This window comes from Schistocerca americana, chromosome 2 (assembly GCF_021461395.2).
Source record: "Schistocerca americana isolate TAMUIC-IGC-003095 chromosome 2, iqSchAmer2.1, whole genome shotgun sequence".
NCBI lineage: Eukaryota > Metazoa > Arthropoda > Insecta > Orthoptera > Acrididae > Schistocerca > Schistocerca americana.
This window is the reverse complement of record NC_060120.1, coordinates 37,447,996-37,465,702: the sequence shown is the minus strand read 5'-3', so window position 1 is coordinate 37,465,702 and position 17,707 is coordinate 37,447,996. Positions and strand designations below refer to the sequence as shown.

Sequence of the window (17,707 nt, the reverse complement as noted above, 5' to 3'; positions counted from 1 at the left end):
CTTCCTGTCACATATTCACCTTTTTTGCGCTGCGATAGGAGTATTTTACAATCTGGTTCCCAATTTCCACTTTGCCATAATTTTGATATTAGGCCACCATAGCCTGGCAATCGATGCAGATTTTTGTTGACTCGGGCGACGAATAATGTGGGATGGGCTTATTTATTATCTATCGAATCATGTCGACGAATGATCCGGGATAGGCCTATTTATTGTCTTTCGAACCATGTTGCTTATATCGTGGCGACAGATAAAGTTTTGACAAAATAGCAGGATTACCATTAATTACAGCTATTTGTCTACCACCTTACAAAATTTGAACCTTTGCGCACAAGTCTGAAACATAGAAGTGGCACGCGCCAAAAAAAAAAAAAAAAAAAAAAAAAAAAAAAAAAAAAAAAAAAAAAAAAAAAAACTCACAAAAAGGTGTTTTTGCACGTAAAATCCGAATGAAGTTTCATTTTTTAAAGGGAGTTTTCAGTTTTATCGTAAGAATCAATTTTTTATTTATTTGACTCGGTTCACACTGTTTCCGCACATTAAGTTTACGTAAGAACGAATTTTATGTCCTACATTTAGCTCGATTTTAGACCATCGTATCTCGACAACAGATAAAGATAACCGGGTAAAAAGAAAATCGTTTTCACTCTATTCGTTTATCTACCTCCGTGCAAAGTTTGAACCGATTCCTATAAATTTAAAGTTTAGAAGCGGCGCACTTCAAAAACGTCCCAGAAAATGTATTTTTTGCATCCTAAAGAAGTAAGACTTTTTTTCAGATGGTCAAAACGTACCTGAGGCAAAGATCCGATATACTGCTGGACCAAATTTGAACCATCAGTCTTGCTCAAGTTCCGGGGTTACTTAAGAATGACTGTCTTTGCACGTAAAATCCGAACGGTGCACGTACAAATAGTGCCATTAGTTGAGCATTAATTTCAGCACAATTGAAGTCTTTTCCAAAAAGAATCAATCGATTCGCATAATTTGCCCGGGCGTTAGTTCCGGTTCGTCGTTGAAGCCATGCTTAATATACAGGGTCGTCCATTGATAATGACCGGACCAAATATCTCGCGAAATAAGCATCAAACGAAAAAACTACAAAGAACGAAACGCGTCTAGCTTGAAGGGGAAAACCAGATGGCGCTATGGTTGCCCCGCTAGATGGCGCTGCCGTAGGTCAAACGGATGTCAACTGCGTTTTTTAAAATAGGAACCCCCATTTTTATTACATATTCGTGTAGTACGTAAAGAAATATGAATGTTTTAGTTGGACCACTTTTTTCGCTTTGTGACAGATGGCGCTGTAATAGTCACAAACGTATAAGTACGGGGTATCACGTAACATTCCGCCAGTGCGGACGGTATTTGCTTCGTGATACATTACCCGTGTTAAAATGGACCGTTTAGCAATTGCGGAAAAGGTCGATATCGTGTTGATGTCTGGCTATTGTGATCAAAATGTCCAAGGGGCGTGTGCTATGTATACTGCTCGGTATCCTGGACGACATCATCCAAGTGTCCGGACCGTTCGCCGGATAGTTACGTTATTTAAGGAAACAGGAAGTGTTCAGCCACATGTGAAACGTCAACCAAGACTTGCAACAAATGATGATGCCCGAGTAGGTGTTTTAGGTGCTATCGCGGCTAATCCGCACATCATAGCAGACAAATTGCACGAGAATTGGGAATCTCAAAAACGTCGGTGTTGAGAATGCTATATCAACATCGATTGCACCCGCACCATATTTCATTGCACCAGGAATTGCATGGCGACGACTTTGAACGTCGTGTACAGTTCTGCCACTGGACACAAGAGAAATTACGGGACGATGACAGATTTTTTGCACGCGTTCTATTTAGCGACGAAGCGTCTTTGACCAACAGCGGTAACGGAAATCGGCCTAATATGCACTATTGGACAACGGAAAATCCACGATGGCTGCGACAAGTGGAACATCAGCGACGTTGGTGGGTTGATGTATGGTGCAGCATTATGGGAGGGAGGATAATTGGCCCCCATTTTATCGACGGCAATCTAAATGGTGCAATCTATGCTGATTTCCTACGTAATGTTCTACCGATGTCACTACAAGATGTTTCACTGCATGACAGTATGGCATTGTACTTACAATGTGATGGATGTCCGGCACATAGTTCGCGTGCGGTTGAAGCGGTATTGAGCAGCAAATTTCATGACAGGTGTATTGGTCGTCGAAGCACCATACCGTGGCCCGCACATTCACCGGATCTGACGTCCCCGGATTTCTTCCTGTGGGGAAAGTCGAAGGATATTTGCTATCGTGATCCACCGACAACGCCTGACAACATGCGTCAGCGCATTGTCAATACATGTGCGAACATTACGGAAGGCGAACTACTCGCTGTTGAGAGGAATGTCGTTACACATATTGCAAAATGCATTGAAGTTGACAGACATTATTTTGAGCATTTATTACAGTAATCTGGAATTTACAGGTAATCAAGGTCTAACAGCATTCGTTCTCAGAAATGCTAAGTTGACAGAGGTACATGTATCACATTGGAACAACCGAAATAAAATGTTCAAACGTACCTACGTTCTGTATTTTTAAATTAAAAAACCTACCTGTTACCAAGTGTTCGTCTAAAATTGTGAGCCATACGTTTGTGACTATTACAGCGCCATCTATCACAAAGCGAAAAAAGTGGTCCAACTAAACATTCATACTTCTTTACGTACTACACGAATATGTAATAAAAAATGGGGGCTCCTATTTAAAAGGACGCAGTTGATATCCGTTTGACCTTTGGCAGTGCCATCTAGCGGGCCAACCATAGCGCCATCTGGTTTCCCTCTTCAAGTTAGACAAGTTTCGTCTTCGTAGTTTTTCCGTTTGACGCTTATTTCGTCAGATATTTGGCCCGACCACGATCAATGGACCACCCCGTAGTTATAGGTATAGTAAGACAGTTGTTTGAATGGCAATACAAATGGCCGCTGGTCTAGCTGAAAATTTTTTACCCCGGATCAAATAGGAACCGAGCACCAAGACCCCTCTCTCAAACAGTGATTCTGCGCGCGGCATTTTCAACCACATTTGCTACAGCTCTTCCGCGCCGTGACGATACGAACTGTGTTGCACAATAAGTTTGTACGACGTGATTGACTCGTCGTATGTTCCGCCGCGGTGAAATTTGGGGTGTGCGCGGCGGTGTGGAAGGCGCATCGAGGGCGTGAGGTCAGCGGGGGCTGGCGTGCGTCATGGGCGCTGCCCGCGGAGAAGCGACCGGTTCGCCGCGTCGGTATATAGCGCGGCACAGGCCGGCGGAGCGCAACACTCCGGCGGGGGCCCTGCTGGCGGACGCTACACCAGACAGAAGCGGCCGCTACTCTCCTCGTCCACACACCACAGCGCCTCCGGTGAGTACGCGCCACAGTGCTGGCTCCGAGACCTACAGTCTGCTGCAACTGGCTGAATTCCGTGAAATTCTCTGCTGACCTCTCTTCGAGCGACGGCCATCAATTGCACGGCACTGAGTTATTACTTCACGGTTACCTAGCAGATGGTACTTACTCGTAGTGTATCACTATCACCGCCTCCCCCCCTCCCTCCTTCAACCATTTTCCGTTCCATAAGCGAACGCTACGCGGGAATGCCTGTCGGTTCCCCTCTATATGAATTTTGCCGTAATTTTCTGGTTCCTTACCTGCACCGACAAAATTTCGGAGGCTATTCAGAGATATTTTCTGAGCGTATAATGTTCCCAGGGTTTCCGTTGGCTCGTTACACAGTTACGACATCTTCTTTAAAAAAAAAAAAAATTCTGTCTGTATTCCACTTTACAATATTTGCACAACAGTGCAAACATCGACAGCATGCGGTGTGTATTGTTTGAAAACAAACTTCTTCCCTCGGTTCTGTCTCGTTTTTTCTTCTCCGGGAGTGTTAGAGGAACATTAACTGTGATACAAAGCATTGCGGATAGGTCTTCAGTGGTGCAATTTGAAGAACGTAATAGCCACGCTGTCTGAGGCGCCCCACGAACGACAGCAACATCACGGCAATTTTCCCAGAACCCTTCCAACAAATCGAAGCCCTCCATTGACCTTTCATAAAGCTGGTTATATATGATCCTCTCATTTCATCTCGCTTCTTACTATTACTCCTAAATGTTTACGCGGTGTGATTCACCACTAACGTAATCTGATACTATCTGTTTTTTTTTTCTCTTCGCTACAGGTATTATCTTAAATTTATTCACATTAAAAAAAGCCTTCGATTTCTAGTGGAATTTTTGTCGAGTATTGCAGCACTTTCTTTGACGATAGTTCACTATAGGTAACGCCATCGACAGTGAACAATTTCGTAGTGCAGCTACCTAATAAATCATTCATTTTTATCGTCGCAGTCATTACGCGAGACGCGTGTTGCAGGAAGCACTCTATTTCTTGACCGATTTTTTGAACGTCGACCCTCGGAATTTCAACGGTAAACTTCTACGTGACGCGCAAAGTCTTTCTTAAAAGTCTCTCCCCCGGATTTGTTGGTCATCTCTGCGCGGCTTTCGCTCTGAAACAGTCCCTCTTTAACTCTGCTCTACCTCTTCCGTGAACGATACTTGGTAAGGCGAGCAGCTTCTCATCTGCGAGAACTACACTTCGTCATGACTGTTCCAAAAAGTCAATGTCTGGCATTTGGTTCCCCATGGCTAGGTTTTGTGGGCGTTCCACCTTACACCACTCTGAATATTTATTCCTAGTTACTTGAAGGCTAGGGCTGATTTCAGTGACTGATCGTCAATTATAATCAAACGACCTTCCTTCAGCTTACTACTTGCGCTACATGAATCTTGAGAAGGGTTTGAGTAAAATAATTTTCAGAATTGGAGTGTCGTTGAAAGGTACTAAAACAATTAAATTGCTGATGTTCCGACCGACAATGACGCGGACCAATACCCAAAATTATTTCAGCTGAAATGACACCCGCCGTGGAAGTCTACGAACTCAAGAATAGTTGATCAGTTCGAATCGTAACCTTTCTTACCACTGGCGACTCCAGACGAGCGTAACATAAATGCAATATCAATAACACGAAATCTACGTTCGCCATAGTGCTTTCATAGATCAAAGGTGTATACAGCCATTTCAATTGCTGTAAATATAAAATATTTCTGCCGTTGGGACGTGCGACGTTCGTGAGCTACCTATGAGATCAAACTACATTCCTGCCTTAACAATAGGCTAATATGTCACACGAGATGACTTACCATTGATTTAATCCTCTTTGTAGCTACGTGAGAAATCTTGTGCATATAAGCTTGCTGTAAAACGGTTTTAATCGTCTATACAGGGTGAGTCACCTAACGTTATCGCTGGATGTATTTCGTAAACCACATCAAATACTGACGAACCGATTCCACAGACCGAACGTGAGGAGAGGGGCTAGTGTAATTGTTTAATACAAACCAGACAAAAATGCACGGAAGTATGTTTTTTAAGACAAACCTACGTTTTTTAAAATGGAACCACGTTAGTTTTGTTAGCACATCTGAACATATAAACAAATACGTAATCAGTGCCGTTTGTTGCATTGTAAAATGTTAATTACATCCGGAGATATTGTAACATAAAGTTGACGCTTGAGACTTCCGACGTTCAGTTGCGTGTTGTAACACACACTTCACTGCAGGGCCCAAACAGCTGCAACATACATCGCGTTTCTACAGAATGATCTGCCAACGTTGGTCGAAAATGTCCCACTATAAACGGGTCGACGTATGTGGTATCAACATGATGGTGCACCTGCACATTCCGCAATTAACACTAGGCTGACCCTTGACAGGATGTTCGACGGGCGTTTCATAGGACGTGGAGGACGCATAAATTGGCCAGCCCGTTCTCCTGATCTTACACCTCTGGACTTCTTTCTGTGGGTTACGTTAAAGTAGAATGTGTACCGTGATATGCCTACAACCCCAGAGGATATGAAACAACGTATTGTGGCAGCCTGCGGCGACATTACACCAGATGTACTGCGGCTTGTACGACATTCATTACGCCAGAGATTGCAATTGTGTGCAGCAAATGATGGCCACCACATTGAACATCTATTGGCCTGACATGTCGGGACACACTCTATTCCACTCCGTAATTGAAAACGGAAACCACGTGTGTACGTGTACCTCGCCCCTCATGGTAATGTACATGTGCGTCAGTGAAAAATACCAATAAAAAGGCGTTAGCATGTGGACGTAATGTGCTGTTCCAGTCTCTTCTGTACCTAAGGTCCATCACCGTTGCCTTTGGATCCCTACGTAATTCGGTGCTCTCCGATACACACGATCGAACAGCGGAGGAGTGGTACTCAAGTGTCAACTTTAGGTTACAATATCTCCGGATGTAATTAACATTTTACAATGCAACAAACGGCACTGATTACGTATTTGTTTATATGTTCAGATGTGCTAACAAAACTAACGGGGTTCCATTTAAAAAAACGTAGTTTTGTGTTAAAAAAACATACTTCCGTGCATTTTTTTATGGTTTGTATTAACCAATTACACTAGCCCTTCTCCTCACGTTCGGTCTGTGGAACCGATTCGTCAGTATTTGATGTGGTTTACGACATATATCCAGCGGTAATGTTAGGTGACTCTCCCTGTATGTGACACTGTTTTCGCCATATTGCCTAAACAAACCTACCAGAAAAAAATCATACTGACCAACCAGAACACTATGACCACCGACCTACTATCGATATAAACCCGTCCAGTCGATAGCTGCGTCCCATGGCGAGGAATGACAGCTATTTATACACAGAGACGGTGCAAGTAGTATCTCTGTTTAGAATGGGGAAGGGGCGTGATCTGAGTTTGGTTGAGGGGAGATTGTGATGGCCCAGAGCCTCGGCACGAGCATTTCAGAAACTGCACGACTTGTTGGTTGTTCGAGGAGTGCTGTGCTGAGTGTCTTCAACACGTGGTGAAACCAAGACGAAACGACGTCCAGATGTTGTGAAGTTGGTCGGCCACCCCTAATTACAAATGTCGGACGTCGTTGGCTGCGCAGAATGGTAAATCAGGACAGGCGGCAAACTGCTGCGGAACTAACATCAACGTTGGCGCGTCGGCACAGTGATGCACGGTCTGCTGAATCCCGATACCTTCTTCACTTCTTCATCATGCCGACGGGAGGACGCGAATCTGTTGTCTTCCAAGCAAACAGCTCCTTTACATCTGTACTGCGGGACGGAGACAAGCTCCATTATGCCCTGGAGAACATTCACGTGGGCATCCGTAGGTCCAGTGGAGCTCGAGCAGGGCACCGTGACTGGCGAGAAGTATCGTACACTGGTTGCAGATCATGTACACCCCTTCATGATGATCATGTTCCCCAACGGTAGTGGTGTTTCTCAACAAGATACTGCGCCATGTCACAAGGCCAGATGTGTGACGGGGTTGTTCGAGGAACACAGTGGCGAATTCCAATTCATGTGCTGGACTCCCAACTCACCAGGTATGAATCCGATCGATCACATAATGGATGTGATTGAACGTGGCGTCAGTGCTCACGGCCCTTGTAACACCATAGCTGTAATGCTGTACTGATTTATTTTGCTTTTGTTTCATTTAATGTTACATTGCTGTGCTTCTGTAAATGTGTTTGATTGAATAGATAACACGAAATTGTATACTCCATTCTTTGTACAAACTTTGACGTCATGTTTTGGTTCAATGCAAAGTAGTGTATCTGCCATTTAAATTCTTTGTCTCATTTGGAGAGAACAAAACTTACTGTACGTAATTGTAATTCCTGTCTGAATAATTTTTTTTAGAAATGTCAATATGTGCAAATGTTCTGTTTTATTGAATGAATTTGGTTACTGTTATGTAAACTGCTGATCCTCACTTGGGTTCTTAGTTAGTTTGTATGTAAAAGGTGTAGTGGTTCCCCTCGGGAACGGAACTGTGTAGCGCGCGCAAATTGTGGTTGGCCTAGGTGGAAAAGGTGGAATAAGAGTCAGTCGGGGACGACCACGAGCTACCAAACTGTGCACTGCCATGTAAAAGATGCATATTGTGCTGGTTCCGAGAGAGGCTTTTTCTGCTTCTTTCCAATGCTTCGGATGGATGGATAAATAGCTGGAACTATTCTGGAATTTGTATCTATCATCGCCACCAGGAAATGACAGAGTCCAGCAATTCTGCCTGCAATTCCACCTACCAACATGCAGTTGCCACCACATTGCGCAATCATTGCATCGGAATGCTATAATGATGTACAGTGAAGGATCAGCTTAATGGATGTTAGTGTGTTCAAATATAAGGTAATTTATATCTAAATTTATATACCAACCTTGATTTTTCTCCTCATCATAACACCTCTCAGGTTCCTCTCCGTTTGAACTAAAGTGATTTCCGAGTGCCCTTACTGAAAGAAATTAAAGCCTAGAGTTTTGGTAATTGATGTCTCTTGAACATAGTAAAAAGAAAGTTAAAGTTAATGTGGCAAGAGAGTGGGTTAAAGTTAATGATGCTTGCTGAAAATAATTTTCCTAGTAAAACTGCTTATTAATGTGTTGTTGCCTACTTCAAAATTAAAAGTTCTTAAGATTGAGGCTTATAAAGTTTTGCTTAGTGAATGATCACATTACTGCCTGTTGTAAATCGCAGAAGATGAGTCAGTATCTTACGTATATGTTAATTTTGTGTTTCACTTTAGTAAAAATGGAAAACTGCAGTTGTGAAACGTTATATACTTATGTTTGCTAAGCGTATGTTTCTCTTGTGTATAGGAAGTGCATATTAATAACATAAAAGGATCCACAGTTTGTCTATTGTATTAATGCTGGGTAATTAGTAACGGAAAGACCACTAATTATAAAAAACCGTAATTTCTTTAAAGCCTGAAAGTAATAGGGTGTTTCGGTATCTCTTATAATTTTGCAAATAGTTTCTGCTGCTCTAACTGTTAGTTTCAATCTTACCGTAAACATATGTATGTGTCAGAGTTCATTGCACTTGCGTGTGACAAAGTATAGGTTGTGTTTATTCGTTAAAATTACTAATAACTATTTCCTTAACCGATGTTAATCATTCTCTTGCCTAGTTAGGCTGGCGACCGTTTTCTTTATCAGTTGAACAGTACAGATAGGCAAAATTTTGTTCGTACTGTTCAAATATTTACGTAATTATGACTTTCATTTTCTATAAGCCATTCCCGTTAGGTACAGCACGGTCAACCTAGCAAAATTCCTCTCAGAGGGTAACACTGCTCTGTTGCTTTATACCATAATTGTTTTTACTAGATAATTATATTTCACGACCTGCCTCCTACTTTAAGGTAATGGTATAGCAGTAGCAGACGGTAGTGTTATACCCTGCTCCCCGGAATTTATAGGAATCAGGTCACTTGTGTGTGCAGATGTGATACCAACTTCCTCCAGTGACCTACCAACGCCTCATTGCTACCATGACACGATGCGACGGCGTTGTTATCCGAAGGTGGACATACCGACTGTTAATGTTCTGGCTGATCTGTGTACACTCGATCGGAGTGACTCATTCCTGTGCGGCATTGGAGTATTATCGGGGAATATGTATGTGGGAGTGTTGGTCATATTGGACGAATCTCTCCAAAAGCATGGTTTTAGTCAACGAGTGAAGCGTACTAAGCGCAAGTTTACCCGTTATAAAAGGTCAGAATTAGCTTCAGCCAAGGCCGTCGGTTGAGCCAAGGCCGTCGGTCGATGAAAGTCAGCTCATAAATTGTGCTTACCACGATCTCACATCAGTAGGAGATGAATACCAAATACAACTGACTTAATAATAAAGCTGGTAACACGCCAGGCGATTGCATTGCGAGAAGAAGCCCTTTTCTCAGAAATTATGTGGATGGAATTCACTCTAAAAAGACAGGCGACTGCATCGTGCGAAGAAGCCCTTTTCTCAGAAATAATGTTGATGGAATTCGCTTAATATGACTCAGTGGATATGAATAGTGTCACAAATACATATTATCGGTTGATGATATTACATTTTAGCTGGCACTGTGACGTGGCATATGCCTTACTTTGTGACTGTGAAAAGTGTCAAGTCACACAATGTTTCGGATTCCTAGTTAAACTGAGGTACCTCAAAACAACTTAGTCATTATTTCTCTTTTCTTACTCATCTACTGCGAGGCGGTGCAGTGAATAACACTCTGGGTTCACATTTAGTGGTGATAGCAAAGAGGGGAGGGGAAGGGAGGTGGGAAGAGGTAGGGAGGTGACTGAAGCCTCCGTTAAACCATTCTGACTTATGTTTTCGCGCTCTGCCTTAATCGCTTTTGCCAGTCAACAGATGGTTCGTTTGAAATGTATACCGCCCATCTCTGTCAACCCAATAGGAACTAATCTATAATGATCACGCCGTAGACGGGACGCTGGAAATCTTCTTTCCTTTCTTCCTACCCTTCTTTTCTAGAAATTACTACTCTAGCAGGAACTTTGTGGTAAGTGGCTGGTCTTACACGTACTTCCTTCTGAAGATAACACAAGACGCTACACAAGTAGATGAAATTGGTTAAAAATTGAGATCAGTAGCTTTGGGGAATTCAGACCTGTGACAATTGGTTGCTGGTACTTCTCCCTGGTGATAACTGCTCAGCAGGCCTGCCGGTGAAATAGCGGCAGAGAAAAAAATATTTTCGGTCCTATGTTCCTTGTTTCAATAAAACCAATTTACTGCGGTTTTTTTGAAGTAAACATTTTTTTTCTAAAGTAGGAAAAGCTCATGACTGGTAAAGATAGATGTAAGAACCGAAAAAGAGTAGATCGTCAATGCAGATCCGTTGTGATTTTCTCTGATCCAAACTAATCCGCTATATATGCGAATACATTTGACATGTGTCTACAGCACTCTAGTTTTATTGGCCTAAACTGAATAGTTTCTGATGCTCTGAATAAAGTCAACAGTCGGAGGGCGGCTGCGGAGACTTGGAATATCTGGAAAGCGTTTGTTTTGTCGGCGGCGGCAGTGTGTGCTGATGGCGGCCTGCAGCTGCGTGTGGCGACCACAGCCAGGAAGCGGCTTGCGGAAACCACACAAGAGGTGTGCAACCCGGGATACGGCGGCTAGAGCGCTTATCTCCAGAAAGCTGCAGGATTTTCCGGGCAGTTGTGACAATCGTGCATCTAATAACAAATAATTCTCAAACAACAGAAAACAAGAAATTAAAATACTTGTGACCGACAACCTTTCGTGGTTGTCTCAGTACTGCTTCAAATTGTATTTTCCCTCGAACCGCGAAAATAGCTATCTCATACGAATCCACGTCCTGAATGACTGAGGGTGTTTAAAAAGTCGTATAATCAGCCATATGCTCATGGGAAAACAGTTGTGGAGCGAGGACCGTTAAGTTTGCGGTTGCATTCAGTTTCACACCATGGTTATTATAGGACAAGCACTGGTTAGGTCGGACCAGGGTAGACACACCTTTGTAGTAGAAATCATGCTGCATCTCGCATGAAGTCATTCAGGCAAATGACGGACAACCAAAGGAATAACGGTTTAATGGGTATATACTAATGGAAGTGGTGTCCTTCTGACCTGTTATTGTATCAGAAGACTATTTGCATAGTGTAAATATCAATCAGTGGTCTTGTAGTGCACTGTACTGTGTTGTTGTTGTTGTTGTTGTTGTTGCTGCTGCTGCTGCTGCTGTGAATTATTATATAAATTAAAGGAAAGATGAGAATGAAAGTTCTTGCCGAAACGCTGGGGCATAGCATCCCCATCCAAGGGATCCTTCCTCCATCAGACATGCCTCAGTCCATGAGTAACATTGTTGAGTTGTTTATAATTTAGATCAATACACATCCAACAACTCTGCACGCCAATAGTGATAAGGAACATTTCTCAGATCACCCAGCGAAAATCAACTGTGCATAGGTCAATTAATTTCAGGAAAGCACCTTATAATTTAAATGTATACCTTAATGGGCACCTACATCAGATGCTTGAGCTTTTAGGCTACAGCAGACGTTGTAATAAAACGGTGGTCATCTAGAAGTAAAGTAAGCCGATTATGGACACGAAAGCATGCCTTTCCAGGGTTCCAGATTCTCGCTGTTACTCATATCAGTTACCAGTCAGTAGCTCTGAGAGTTTTGCGAGATTTCGTCATGACTTCGAAAGAACATTTAATGCCTTTCACGGGTTAGTACAGCAATTCGTGATACAACAAAATATTCAGAATGTATGTCATGCTTTGAAAATCTGACAACAATACGGTGTTGCTGGTATTTTGGACCACGCGTCAATAAAAGGTACTTGTTTACAAATAGAGCGGTTTCATGTAGTTGTGAACAGTGGTGGACAGTGTTTGTGTGAATGTGGAGGGAATTTAAACGGTAGTCGCCTATGAGATTCGGCCAGTTAATGCAACGATTAGTTACAACAGACGTCTCGTATTAAGAACAGCGTTTTTACAAAAATGCGGTGAACTTTTCTAAATGAACAAGTTTCAAATTTCTGCGGGACGAGTTCGCAAACAGTATGCGCACGAGTTAAAAGTGTCAACAAAATTGAGGTCGTTGTGAATAATATTCAAGTAATCAGCGTGCCTTACTGTTAAATACACGAAACCATTCACTCAGTTTGGAGACTGAACCTGAGGCAAAGCTGGGTCTTCGATTCCGTCAAATAAGTCACCCAAACACGTATGGCTCACAATATGACTGTCAGTGCATTTCTGACGCATTTCCTATGTCTAAAGGCCAATAAGTTTGTAAGAGACACAACTGTTATTCTGTCGCCAATCAGTTCCTTCAACGTCAGCAGCCTTCTCTGGGAAGCTAAGCTTTCAATACTTTTTTATTTCTTTTCCTTCCCACGCGTTCTCCTGCTCTATCTTTCATTTACACCATTTAGTGACTATCCTTGTACCGGTCGGTGCACAGATTCGTTACACCATATTAGTTTACAATACAATACGCTATAACAATAGAGATACACTACTGAGTGACGTACTCACCATCATTGTCAATGAAGCCGATCAGCGTTCAGGTAGTTATATGGCTCTTCCGTAGAACTGTTATCATTTCGAGTTGAAGAAATCTGCTGAGAGAAGCTTCATCATGAGACAATTATCCCCGAACGTCGTCAGGGAGAGACCGGTAAAGATGATAAACAGGAACAGATAAGTCTGGTAGAAGTTGGGGAAGTGGTTCCCAACCAAGTTCAGCCATCGATATGGGTGATTCTGGCGTAACGTCACAGGTTTACTGAGTGATTTGTTCTCAGTAGCAACAGTGAGTAAGCTATTTAGTATACGCAGCACTTTCTATCGTTTCATTTTTTGATAGCAATTCATGATGAATACTGCTCAGCGATGTGGGATCCGTACCAGATAGGGTTGATAGAAGAGATAGAGAAGATCCAACGGAGAGCAGCGCGCTTCGTTACAGGATCATTTAGTAATCGCGAAAGCGTTACGGAGATGATAGATAAACGCCAGTGGAAGACTCTGCAGGAGAGACGCTCAGTAGCTCGGTACGGGCTTTTGTTAAAGTTTCGAGAACATACCTTCACCGGAAGCAGTATATTGCTCCCTCCTACGTATATCTCGCGAAGAGACCATGAGGATAAAATCAGAGAGATTAGAGCCCACACAGAAGCATACCAACAATCCTTCTTTCCACGAACAATACGAGACTGGAATAGAAGGGAGAACCGATAGAGGTACTCAGGGTACCCTCCGCCACGCACCGTCAGGTGCCTTGTGGAGTATGGATGTAGATGTAGAAGCCAGGTTGGTTCTACCAAACGCTCAATATGATTCCTTTGAGGGTGTGCACGATTCTTCGCACGCGGATGCTGCATTTTTCGATAGGATGAGCCGTTCTTTCGTCTTGTCTAAGTTCATATACAGATACCACTTCTCGTCACTGTGACAATATTCCCAAGGAATGCTTTGTGCCTACGGCACACCAAACGATAACGAGCCAGCGAAGACAAACCTATTCGCTGATATTTATTGGTATCGCTTAACACATGTGCTACCCACGTACCCAATTTTTGCACCTTATTCAATGGATATAAATGGCGCACAGTGATTGTGTGCTCGCGTTCTATAGTTTGCATTAACTGTTGCGTTGTCTGGCGAAGATTATCGTGAACCAGCAAATTTGGGTGATTTCCCTAAATCACGTCAGGCAAATGCCAGGATGGTTCCTCTGAAAGGGCACGGCCGACTTCCTTCCCCATCCGATGAGACCGATGACCTCGCTTTCTGGTCTCCTTCCCCAAAAACAACCAACCAACAAATTTGGGCCTTTGTATTGAAAACCGAAGGTCTTCCGGAACGTGATCATTACACAAGTCGAATTTTCCTTCCGGGAAACGAAAAAACCATTTCCGTGCCGTCCTCTTGGAATATGCTTCCTCTATTAAACTTGGAGAGTGAACTGTGTCGAAAGTGCTCGTTTTAATCTGCTTGACACTGATTAGCCCTGAAAATGGCCAAACGAATCTGTTAACAACATACAAGCTCCTGTTCGCAACAACCAAACTTCGAACTGAAGAAAAAACAAATGAATGACTAAAACGAATGTTTCACAATGCAGTGGTGCCAACCCAATTAAAAACGGCTCGGGCTTCTGCACCGACCCAATACACATAGTGTAAACGATAAAGGATCGTTAGAACTACCTAAGGACACGTATGTTCAAAAGAGTCTCTGTGGGTAAGTCTCAAGCTACGTATCACTTATTGGATACCCATTTGCCATTTTACCTGAGGCTTGTCTTGACTTTCACTTCTCCACCCGCTTGGTCGACAGTTAGTATTTTGGTCGCGATCGGCTATAAACTGTAGATGTTTCTGAATCCAGATCAGCAGTTATTTGATAAGACGGAAGCAGATTATTGCATATCATGGCCTTAAAAGCAAACTGAGCTACAGAGCCAAACAGCTGTCAGTTCCCGTTGTGTCTACACACAAAAAGCACAATCCCTATCAATTTCCTATTATGCACAATCATATAAAACACGAAAATGCTGTACTAACCACCGAAGTTAGACACAAACTGAGAAACAGCATGTAGACCACGAGAAACACAGATCAAACGACCTGCCTATACCGCCGTAAGCGACGTTAACCTGCATTATTAAAATTACGAAACACACAGAAAATGAACAACAAAATAGGGACATAGCTCGGGGGACTTTTAGACGCCACTGAAGCCGATATTACTGAACACTGTCACATAGATTGACAGGAAGAAGCAAGATTAGAGTTTGACACCCCATTGACGACAAGATTACTGCATCTGCATCTGCATCTACATCTAAACTCTGAAAGCCATCTTACGGTGTGTGGCGGAGTATACGCCTAGCACCACTAAGTCCCCCTTTCCTGTCCCACCACGAATGGCACATGCAGAAAATGCTTGTACGTAGGTAAAGGTCCGTATGATATACAAGTTCTCTAATTTTCCCGTTATGATCACTTCGAGAGACTTCTGTGGGAGAAATTAATGCGTTGCCTGACTCTTCAACAGCAAACCTTTACGTCATAAACAATACCTCTTTTGTAAAATCTGCGAGCAGAGTTTGTTAAACAGCTCAGTAACGCGTATAGCTCTCCCGCCGACGAAAACACCCCGTGACGAAACGTGCCGCTCTTGTTTGGATCTTCTCTATCTCCTCTATAAATCCTGCTTGGTAAGAGTCCCATACTGAGGAACTATGTTCAGACATCGGTTGATATCGATCTGTCATCTGCTTTTCCTGCGCGCTGTTTTATGTAGTCATTACGCCTTACGCCGCTCCGGATGGTTACTCCTTGGTATCTTACGGTAGTCAACACGGATTTAGATTGCATCGTTCTTGTGAAGAAAACTATCTCTGTACTCACACGAAGCGGTGAATTCCGTATTTCTACATTTCCAGAAGGCTTTTGACACTACCTCACAAGCGGCTTGTAATCAAATTGAGTGCTTATGGAATATCCTCTCAGTTATGCGAGTGGATTCGTGATTTCCTGTCAGGGACGTTACAGTTCATAGCATTTGACGGAAAGTCATGCAAAAAACAGAGGTGATCTCTGGTGTTCCCCTGCTGTACCTTATCTATTATCTACATAAACGCTTTAGAAGAAATCTGAACAGCCGTCTTAGATTGTTTGCAGATGATGCTCTCATTTACTGCGTAATAAAGTCATCAGAAGATCAAAACAAAGATTTCTCTGCCTCGTGATGACTGGGTGTTGTGTGACGTCCTTAGGTTAGTTAGGTTTAAGTAGTTCTAAGTTCTAGGGGACTGATGACCATAGATGTTAAGTCCCATAGTGCTCAGAGCCATTTGAACCATTTGAACCAAAACAAAGATATCTGTTTGGTGCTAAAGTTGGCAACTGACATTAAATAATGAAAAGTGTGAGGCCATCCACATGAATGCCAAAAGAAATCCGCTGAACTTCGGTTAGACGATAAATCAATCAAATCTAAAGGCCGTAAATTCAACTAAATACCTAGAAATTATAATTATGAACAACTTGAATTGGAAGCAACACATAGAAAATGTTGTGGGGAAGGCGAACCATTGAGCGCGATTTATTGCCTGAACACTTAGAAGATGCAAGAGATCTTCTAAAGAGACTGCCTACTCTAGGCTCGTCCGTCCTCTTTTGAAGTACTGCTGCGCGGTCTGGGTTCCTTACCAGAGAGGATTAACGCAGTACATCGAGAAAGTTCAAAGAACAGCAACACTTTTTGTTGTTGTTGTTGTGGTCTTCAGTCCTGAGACTGGTTTGATGCAGCTCTCCATGCTATTCTATCCTGTGCAAGCTTTTTCATCTCCCAGTACCTACTGCAACCTACATCCTTCTGAATCTGCTACACGTTTTGTATTATCGAGAAATAGGGGAGAGAGTGTCGTGGACATGATGCAAGATTTGGGATGGACATCATTGAAATGAGGGCGGTTCTCGCTGCGGCCAGTCTTCTCACGAAATTTCAATCAACAACTTTCTCCTCAGAATGCAAAAATATTTGGTTGACGCCGTCCTACGTAGGGAGAAACGATCGTCACAATAAAATAAGGGAAATCAGAGTTCGCACGAATATATATAGGTGTTCGTTTTCTCCACGGACTGTTCGACAGCGGAATAACAGGGAATTATTGTGAAGGTGGTTCGATGAACCCTCTGCCAGGCATTTGAGTGTGATTTGCAGAATATTGATGTAGATGTAGAACTATATCAATACACACTTGATGGTGTGGAGGGTACTTCTGATACCCTAAACTGATCCCCCCTTCCCTGTTCCATTCGCGAATGGCACCTGGAAGAATTATTGCATAAACCTATGTATTAGCTTCAATGTCTCGAATTTTCTCGTTGTGGTCTTTTCGCAAGACGTATGTGTCAAGAAATAGTATGTTGTCCGACTCTTATCGGAAAGTACTGTCTCGAAATGTTAGTAGTAAACCTCTCCGTGATACACAGTTGGCCTCCCTTGAAACTCTACCACTGGAGATTGTTCAGCGTGTTAGTGTTTCTTACCGTTTCCAGTAAACTGTGTCCAATAGTCTAGTCGACCAGTAGCTGATCTCTCCGGCTATTTATGCGCAATGCTTTACATTTATTTATGTTCAGAGTCAACTGCCAGTACCTGTACCAGTCGTCAGTCGTCTTCGGGTCTTCCTGCATTTCGCTACAGTCTTATAGAGACAGCGAACAA

At 42.8% G+C, this 17,707-nt stretch overlaps 1 protein-coding gene across 1 annotated transcript in view; it reads left to right on the top strand.

Moving 5' to 3' along the window:
- The first annotated feature begins 3,333 nt into the window (after positions 1-3,333).
- LOC124595391 (protein yellow-like) overlaps positions 3,334-17,707 on the top strand; it is a 76,817-nt gene continuing 62,443 nt past the window's right edge. Inside the window, exon 1 of the mRNA XM_047134114.1 lies at positions 3,334-3,403. The gene's annotated coding sequence lies outside the window, so the exon portion shown is untranslated. The remainder of the gene's footprint in view (positions 3,404-17,707) is intronic.